The sequence below is a fragment of the Miscanthus floridulus genome, chromosome 5 (genome assembly GCF_019320115.1).
Source record: "Miscanthus floridulus cultivar M001 chromosome 5, ASM1932011v1, whole genome shotgun sequence".
NCBI classification, from domain to species: domain Eukaryota; kingdom Viridiplantae; phylum Streptophyta; class Magnoliopsida; order Poales; family Poaceae; genus Miscanthus; species Miscanthus floridulus.
Window position 1 is genome coordinate 126085005 of NC_089584.1, and position 10141 is coordinate 126095145.

Consider the following 10141-nt stretch of genomic DNA (forward strand, 5'->3'; position numbering starts at 1 on the left):
GAGCCACGATAGGAATTTGGAGCGATCGGTGGTGGAAGGCAAAGCTGCAAAGGGGTCGTCCTTACGTAGTTACGCTAGAAAATGAAAGGGCTAGCTAATGTGCTTGCGCGGCCCACAAGCACAAGCCCACAAGGCAAGCGTCAAGGCCCAAAAGGCAAAGGCCAACTAATGAAGTGAACGGTTCAGACATTCAGTCATCTTTCTCGTGCGGACATTCAGAGTTTGTTAGCAGCCAGCGGACCTTCAACCTGGAATCCATGGCGGCCGGATCAACTTGGGGTGGGTATCCGCGTGGAGCCAAGGTAGGGCGAGCGCCCTACCTTGCCCTACCGAGCCCTCCGCCCCTGGTTGTAGTTGCGGAGCTGTGTCGTGTTGCCGCCGATCAGGTTGATGAAGAACAGGTTGATGAAGAAATCCGTTGTGGTCAAATGGTTTGATCTCGAGTTGGAGACCTAGAGTTGGAGCAACAAATCTATACGAGTGTGTGTGCGGCTCATGCACATACATGGATACATGTACGAATCCTATGTGAATCCACGTAGTCTATAGCAGATGCGCTTGTTGATAGGTTTGCTGGAGCAGGAGTCCCATGCATGTGCGGCTCATAAGCCTGGAGGTCGGTGGCTCCACTTGAGTTGTCTTGACCTGATCGATCAGGTGATGCAGAGCTCAGGGGCGGAGGGCTCGGTAGGGCAAGGTAGGGCGCTCGCCCTACCTTGGCTCCACGTGGATACCCACCCCAAGTTGATCCAGCCGCCATGGATTCCAGGTTGAAGGTCCGCTGGCTGCTAACAAACTCTGAATGTCCGCACGAGGAAGATGACTGAACGTCTAAACCGTTCACTTCATTAGTTCGCCTTTGCCTTTTGGGCCTTGACGCTTGCCTTGTGGGCTTGTGCTTGTGGGCCGCGCAAGCACATTAGCTAGCCCTTTCATTTTCTAGCGTAACTGCGTAAGGACGACCCCTTTGCGGCTTTGCCTTCCGCCGCCGGCCGCTCCAAATTCCTATCGCGGCTCGCCAGTTCGGTAGACGGTAGTTCATGACTTCGCTTCTCGATCTCGAATGCGGTGCGGGCAGCAACAGCAAGCCGGCGATCACCGACGTTGAGACGAAGCCTTTGGCACTGTCGCACTAACAGTTCACAGTCGCAGGACGCAGGCCGCATCTCAGCACATACGCAGTAAGTCATCCAACTCTCTGATACTTTTTTTGTTTTCCCATTGTTATTATTCAATCATTTGGTTTTCAAATTAATTTGCTTTGGTTGATTTTGAAACACAGGGAATTATAAAATATTAATATGGAAGATGACTTTGACTGTGACTCAGATGAGTATGAACAAGCTGTTGCTGCAGTTGAAGAGGAGATGGAAAATGAAATGGCAGGATTACAAGATGAAGAGGAGATTGAAACTGATGGGAAAGGTATTATAACTCAGTTCAATCCGGATCATGTTATCACTGATCCGGGGCTTCGTATACCGATTGATCAATTTTCTATCAACATTAGATCCGAAGTTAGAAGGGCTTTCATAGATAAGGGTCTGACTCAACCAATTGGGTATAATTTCCCTAAAACAAATAAGAAAAGATGCTTTCAGAAAAGTTGGTTCAAGCAACATCCTTGGCTTGAATACAGTGTGGAGAAGGATAGGGCCTATTGTTTTCATTGTTATCTTTTCAAGCATGATCGAATCGATGACAAATTTGGATATGATGTCTTTACAACATTGGGGTTTAACAATTGGAAGAATGCATATTTGGCGCTTCCAAAACATGATGGAAAAATCCACAATCAGTGTAGGATAGCATATGAAGATTTCAAAAATCAAAGAACAAGTGTGAAACATAAGGTTGACAAACATACAAAAGATGCACTAATCAAATATGAAACTCGGTTGGATACATCATTGGGTATTGTGAGTTTGCTCACATTGCAAGGTGAACCATTCCGTGGACACGATGAGTCCCTTGCTTCTTTGAATAAGGGGAATTTTCTAGAGTTTCCTGATTGGTATAAAGAAAGGAATGAACAAGTGAGGCTTGCATTTGATGAGACATGTCCCAAAAATGCCAAGATGACTTCCCCAACAATTCAAAAAGAACTTGCAGGGTGTTGTGCAATTGAGGTCACCAAAGCAATAAAGGAAGAGATGGCGGGTTGTCTTTTCTCCATTCTTATAGACGAATCACGTGATATATCTGTCAAAGAACAAATGGCTGTGGTTGTGAGGTAAGTAATTGATTATATAATGTTAATTGTTATTGTAATTGATTATATAATTGTTAATGTTAAAATTAGCTAATCAGATTATAATATCTATGTTGTAGGTTTGTGAACAAGAAAGGAAAAGTGATTGAAAGATTTTTAGGTATTAAGCATGTTAAGGAGACAACCTCAGAAGCACTGAAGACAGCAGTTGTTGAAGTACTTGGTGAGCATGGGTTACACATTGCAAATCTACGAGGGCAAGGGTATGATGGTGCTTCTAATATGAGAGGAGAATTTAATGGCCTTCAGAAGCTTATTCGTGATGAGAACCCATATGCTTTCTATGTCCATTGCTTTGCTCATCAATTGTAGTTGGTAGTTGTTTCCATCTCAAGATGTTGTTCATCTATGGAGGATTTCTTTGATTATGTGGCCTTGATTGTGAACACCACTACTTCATCTTGCAAGAGGAAAGATTTACTGTTAGATAAGCAGCGTAGGATTCTTTTAGGCAAGTTGAGCAGTGGAGAGATTTCCACAGGAAGAGGGAAACATCAAGCAACATCCTTGGCTAGACCCAGAGATACAAGATGGGGTTCTCATTACAAGACATTACTTTGTATTGAATCAATGTGGGATTCAGTAATTGAAGTTCTACAAATTGTGTATCAAGATGAGCGTAATCCAAGTAGGGTAGGAGGTTTAGTGGAAATCATGGAGTCTTTTAGATTTGTGTTCATCATGAAGATGATGTTGCAAATCTTGCGCATCACAAATGTGCTCTCTCTTATCTTGCAAAGGAAGGATCAAAATATTGTTCAAGCCATGTCTTTGGTTATTGATGTGAAAACACGTTTGATGAATTTGAGGAATGATGGTTGGGAGCCACTATTACAGGAAGCCACAAAATTTTGTAGTGAAAATGATATCCCAATACCAAATATGAATGAAGCAGTACCAAGATTTGGAAGATCAAGAAAAGGGGGCAAGAACAACATCACTCAAGACCATTATTTTTGTGTTGATATCTTCTATGCTGCTATAGATGCTATTACTACAGAGTTTGATCATCGGTTTAATGAGGTATCTTCAGAGTTGCTTGTTTGCTTTTCTTGTCTTAACCCGAGAGATTCATTCTCTAAATTTGAAGTGCACAAGCTTGCTCGGCTTACTGAGATATATTCTGATGATTTCTCCTATTTTGAAAAGAAGGGTATAAAAGATCAACTTGAGTTATTTATTATTCATGTGAGAAGAATTGAGGAGTTTAGAGATTATCATGATCTGGCAAGTCTAGCTGCAAAAATGGTTGAACTTGATAGACATACTATTTTCCCATCAGTTTATCGTCTAATTGAGTTGGCATTGATACTACCGGTAGCGACGGCATCAGTTGAAAGGGTCTTTTCAGCTATGAAGATTATCAAAACAGAATTGCGCAACAAGATGTCTGATGATTGGCTCAATTACTTAATGGTGTGCTACATTGAGCGAGAAATATTCAAAGGAATTGATCTTGAGAAGATCAAGAATACATTTCAAAACAAGAAAGAAAGGCAAATGCAATTGCCTAGGCCGCCTAGGCGTGACTGAAGCTTCATCGTCACATGGTTAGTTGACTTTACTTGTATTTTCTATAGTTCTTTATATCCTAAATGCTTGTACTTTGTGCTTCGCTATCACAATGTCTAATGAACCATTTTGAGAGATATTACTTTACTATATATGTTATCGACTTCGCCCTACCTTAAATTGTTTTTGTCCTCCGCCACTGGCAGAGCTTGTGTTGGGGACGGAGGTGATGGTGAGGTCCATGCCATCGACGAGACTAACAGAGCCCAGTGCCTCCGTGGATGGCGACGAGGTTGGCGGAGTCGGTGGAGTCGATGGAGACTATCTAGACGTGTACGATGAAGGAATTCTCATACAGAATCGAACATCGATTCCGTCGAGAACGTCATGCTGATCTTGAAGTATGCCATCAGGTTCGCCATAGATCAAACGCACACCTCTACATGGCGTGCCAACTGTTGACTAAACTTGCTCGGCAGTCCACCAAGGGATAGCCCGAGGTGGTTGATTTGTCATAGAGGTGAGCAAGATCAGGAGCAAGATGGTAACAGAGACACAAGACACAAGATTTATACAGGTTCAGGTCGTCAGCGTGATGTAAAACCCTATGTCATGTGCTCTGTTTATTTTGTATTAATTGAATATGAGATTGAGATGTACATGTCGACTAGGGGACCCCTGCCCCTCCTTATATATTCTAGAGGGGTATGGTTACAAGGAGAATATCCTATTTGGTACAATACAATATCTTCTTGTAGCCTTGCGGGGCACGGCGAACTGTGCCGTGCACCGCACGTCGTGATTTTGTGGGCTGCGCCGCCTCCGGTGGTGCGGCCCATGTAGTCCGCTGTGGGTACATAAAACCCTACGTCATATGCTCTGTTTATTTTGTATTGATTGGGTATGAGATCTAGTATGTAGATGTCGACTAGGGGACGGCTGCCCCTCCTTATATACTCTGAAGGGACAGGGTTATAAGAAAGTATCATATTTGGTACTATTACAATATCCTCTTGTAGCCTTGCAGCGCACGCCGAGCTGAGCCATGTGTCGTACATCTTAACTTCTTGGGCTGGGCCGCCTTCGGTGGCGTGGCCCTTGTAGTCCGCAGTGGGTACCGGGGGTCAGACCCCCCACAGCTCCAACTGTCAACTAAACTTGCTCGTCGGTCCTCTAAGGAGCGAGATGGTAACAGAGACGACCCAGCCCATAAAATCACGGCGTGCGGCGCACGGCACAGGTCGGCGTGCCCTGTAAGGCTACGAGAAGATATTGTATTGTACCAAATAGGATATTCTCTTTGTAACCCTACCCCTCTAGAATATATAAGGAGGGGCAGAGGTCCCCTAGTCGACATCAACATCACAATCTCATACCCAATCAATACAAAATAAATAGAGCATATGACGTAGGGTTTTACGTCACGCTGATGGCCTGAACCTGTATAAATCTTGTGTCTTGTGTCTCTGTTACCATCTCGCTCCTGATCTCGCTCACCTCTACGACAAATCTACCACCTCGGGCTACCCCTTGGTGGACTCCGAGCAAGTTTAGTCGAGAGTTGGCGCGTCAGGTAGGGGTGTGCGCTTGATCCATGACGAGCCTGATGGCATACTTCAAGCTCAGCATCACGTTCTCGATCGAATCGCGATTCCGTACACTACGTAAAAAACTATTTTTAGCAATGGTTCGATTTTTTTGTAGGGGCGGCTGGTGATGGAGCCGCCCCTATAGTGGTGTGCTCGGGTGCCCAGACACCAGCCGCCCCTACAAATGGAACAGCAGGGGGCGGCTGGTGTTACGAGCCGCCCCTACAAATGGGGTCTGATTTGTAGGGGCGGCTCAATCACTAGCCGCCCCTGGAAATGCTATTTGTAGGGGCGGCTGGTGATTGAGCCGCCCCTATAAATGGTCCCGTATTTATAGCACCGATTTGTAGGGGTGGCTCAATCACCAGCCGCGCCTACAAATGCCCCCCATATAAAACAGTTGCAGCACATTTTTCCTCCTCGGGTCACTCACTCCAACCCGTGAAAGAAAGGTGGGGAGGCCTTGGGCACCTCTCAAAAATTGCTCTACTAAGGGGGGAATGTTTTGGTCTCAAATCCTTTGGTGGAGAGGTTGTAGAAGGTAAAAAATGCTATTCCATACTTTTTTTGAAGTTTTAATGGTTGGTTAGTGAGTAATTAGAGTTTTGTTTTTCTCTCTTCTATGGTGCTTGAGCTATTTATGAAGCAAATTAGACCCAACTTTTGAATATACTAGGGTAAATTTGGGAGGGAAACAAGATCATACCCTTATTTGGTCCATGTTTCTTGATTTTATTGAATAATTAGTTAGTTTTATGGATGTTTTTTGTGCATGTGGATCTAGATCTAGGGTTTGGTTTTTTTATTAATTTTGTTTTTGTAAATTTATGTTTGATGAAATTGGACTAGGGTTTGTATGAAAGATATTGGGTAAAGTATAATTGTTGCTAATTGTTGTCTTTGAAATTATTTATTGTAATCAATAAATATGTATTTTAATTATTTATGGATAAATGGGCCGTTAATTAATTTTCTTTTACCATGGTGTGTTTGTATGCTTCATGTAATTATATTAGATTTATATTCATATATATCTGAAGTATATACAATTATTCTCAAGTAATTATTAATTTGTTTCATTTTTATATATATCTGAATAAGTACTCCTTTAATGTTTATTTTGTTGTTGTTGTAAAAGATAGAGTACAGGAACTCTTGGATGTATGGTTCGTTAAGGTTTAAGGCAGGTTTCCGTGAAGAGGTGGATAAATTTATTGAAGCCGCAAAGAAGCATGCAACGACATTGAAAGAGAATAAGGATATAATTATTTGCCTATGTAAAGATTGCAAGAACCATATGGCATGGACAGATGTGACTATCATCAGATCACATTTGATTATGCGAGGATTTGTTGAGGACTACACAGTGTGGATTCATCATGGTGAAACGGTTATTGTTAATGACGAGGATGAGGAGGAATATGACGACGAAATCATAGAATCCCTGTCTCAATATTCAGCAGAGCTTGATGCACGAATGGATTTCGAGTTTGGTAATGAACAAGGTGGTGATGCTGGTGGTTGGGATGGTAACGACGAAGGTGGTGCCAATAATGATGGTGGAGCACGTGTCGGGGATGAAGATGATTTGGAGGACATGATTCGAGCCTTTGGACCAGAGATTTTACTAAATAGCCCGAAAGGTCTAGAAAATTTGGAAAGGGTGACAAAAGCATCAAAGGAGACTGTGTATGGTGTTGAAAAGGGTTGTCCGATACATTGGACATTGCTACATTTTGTGCTTGAGCTGCTCATCCTGAAGGCTAAGTACGGCTGGTCAGACTGTAGTTTCAATGATCTATTGCATCTCCTATCATGGGTGCTGCCACAACCAAACTCAGTTCCCACCAACACATACCAAGCGAAGAAGGTCATAAGTCCATTGACAATGGGGGTTGAAAAAATCCATGCATGCCCCAACCACTGTATACTTTTTCGTGGCGAAACGTTTAAGTCACTGGATAAATGTCCCCGATGTGGGGCCAGCCGGTACAAGAACAATGACCTTTATGATAGGGATAAACCCTCCATAGGGAAAAAGAGGAATAATAAGGGTACCAAAAAGGTGGTACAAGAATCTCAGCCCCCAAAGGACACTCCATTAGGCAACGATGCAAAGCAGAGAAGAATTCCTGCCCTGGTAATGTGGTACCTACCAGTGACCGACCGCTTGAGACGTATCTTCCTAAACCCTAAAGAAGCCGCACTCATGATATGGTGGGATGATGAGCGCAAGGGGGATGATGATAAGATTGCACACCCAGCTGATTGTAGTCAGTGGCAAAGGTTTGATAAGAAGCACAAAGAATTCAGCGATGACCCAAGGAATGTACGGTTTGGCTTGAGCACCAATGGAATGAATCCCTTCAATGAGAGGATGAGCGACCACAGCACATGGCCAGTGATCTTGACCATGTACAACATCCCAACATGGCTATGTCAAAAGAGAAAGTACCTTCTCCTCACTATTCTTATTTCTAGCCCTAAACAACCAGGCATTGGTATAGACGTGTTCCTTGAGCCCTTGATGCAAGAAATGGAGAGGCTATGGAGGCATGGGGAGCAGATATACGATGCATTCCGAAAGGAGGACTTCATATGTAGAGCAATAATATTTGTTACTACCAATGATTACCCCGCGCTGTTTGCTTTGTCTGGACAGATCAAAGTGAAGATAGGATGCTTGGTTTGCTTGGATGGTACTACATGGGTGTACCTGGATGCATCCAAGAAGATAGTTTACCTAAAGAACCGACGCTTCTTAAAGATAAGTCACAAGTACCGCAGCAAATTATTCTTTAGATTTTATGACAACGCCTCGGAGATTGAACCCCCTCCGGAGAGACATCATAACGGAGAACACATGTACAGAATGGTGAAAAACATACGCGTCGTCTATGGAAAGAAGATTTCGGATACGACGAATAGAGATAGAAGCACACCTCCTATCGAAGGCGTACCTTTCAAGAAACAATCGATCTTTTTTCAGTATCTGCCTTATTGGCCAGACTTGGAGGTCCCCCATGCCATTGATGCTATGCACGTGCAGAAGAATGTCTTTGAGAGTCTCATTGCTACCTTGATGGACACAGGCAAGTCAAAGGATGGTCTAAAAGCATAGAAAGACATGGTGCAGCTAAACGTGATGCCACAGCTTCGCCTAGTACCTAAGGCTAATGGAAAATACACTCTACCCGCGGCGTGCTTCAACCTAACACCAGACGAGAAAAGAGCTATATGCACTTTCCTGAGAGGGATCAAAGTCCCAACTGGGTTTTCAGCAAATGTGAAGAAGCTAGTGTCGATGAAGGACTTGTCAATAACACACCGCAAGGCTCATGATTGCCATGTGATGCTGATAGTATTTCTACCTATTGCAATCAGGGCTATAAAGCCAGAGTTCTTGAAAATGGCCATCACCCGCATGCGCTACTTCTTTTCGAAGATCTCATAGAAGACGATTGGCAAGGAAGAGCTGAGTGACCTACATGAATTTGTGGTGGAGACACAAAACCAACTAGAGATGTGTTTACCTCCTGCTTTTTTTGATATAATGCCACATCTCATGATTCACATGGTTCATAAAATACAGGCGCTTGGCCCTTGCTACTTGCATGAAATGTGGTCCTATGAGCGGTTCATGTCGGTTCTAAGTCGATACATGCATAATCGAGCATACCTAGAGGGCTCCATGATAGAGGGTTACAGTACTGAAGAAGTCGTTGAGTGCTATCAAGAGTACCTAAAAGTACAGAAAGGGATTGGTAAACCTGATTCTCGTCATAAGGGTAGGCTGGCTGGGAAGGGTACCAGTGGTAGAAAAGTGTTCATCGACCATAATTACAAAGAGGTGAGTCGGGCATATTACAGTGTCTTGTAGAGTACACAACTGATGCAACCGTATATTGATGAACACTTGGCTATCATTATGGCGGAGAGAAATGGCCGTTTGGATGATTGGGTCATGAAACAACACAAGCAACGACTAACTACATGGTTGAAGGACCAAAACATACCGCCTGGAGAAATCATAGACTCTATTACCATCAGTAGGTTGGCGGAGGGGCCATCAAGACAAGTGACATCTTGGAATGCTTATGACATCAATGGGTATACGTACTATACCCACGCAAAGGATAGTAAATATGTGAACCAAAACAGCGGCGTTCGAATAGAGGCTCTCGATAGATTAGGGCAAAAGATCCAATACTTTGGCATCATTGAAGAGATATGGGAACTTGACTATAGAAGGGATATAACGGTGGCCTTGCTTCGATGCCGCTGGATCAAACAACACCAACTGAACGAGATCGGATTGAGAGTCCTGGACCTCGAGAATCTAGGCTACCAAGATGACCCTTGGGTGCTCGCTTCACATGTCGCACAAGTTTTCTATATGTCTGACCCACAAAGTAACCTCCCCCCGAAGAAGAAGACAAAGCACGTGGTTGCCTCCGGGAAACAACACATTATTGGAGTTGATGGCGTGGACGATGTTAAAGCTTACAGTAACTACGATGAGATGCCACTATTCATAGACTTTCCTAAGAAGATCAGTGTTATGGAAAAGAACCTCCCCAAAGACATAATGCCATGGGAACGAAAAGGCGTCAAGGGAAAAGTCATTACAGCGGGCTAGCTAGTTGTTGAACGTGGAGTGTTTGTGTAAGTGTGTGTTTGTAAGACTTCATTTATGCATGCGTATGAGACTATATATTTATGTACGTGTGTAAGACTACATATTTTTGTATGTGTGTGAGACTACATT

General features: G+C 43.4%; 1 pseudogene; it reads left to right on the forward strand.

Annotated features, from left to right (window-relative positions):
- Window positions 1-2441: 2441 nt before the first annotated feature.
- On the forward strand, window positions 2442-3911 carry LOC136453483 (uncharacterized; annotated as a pseudogene).
- Window positions 3912-10141: the final 6230 nt, after the last annotated feature.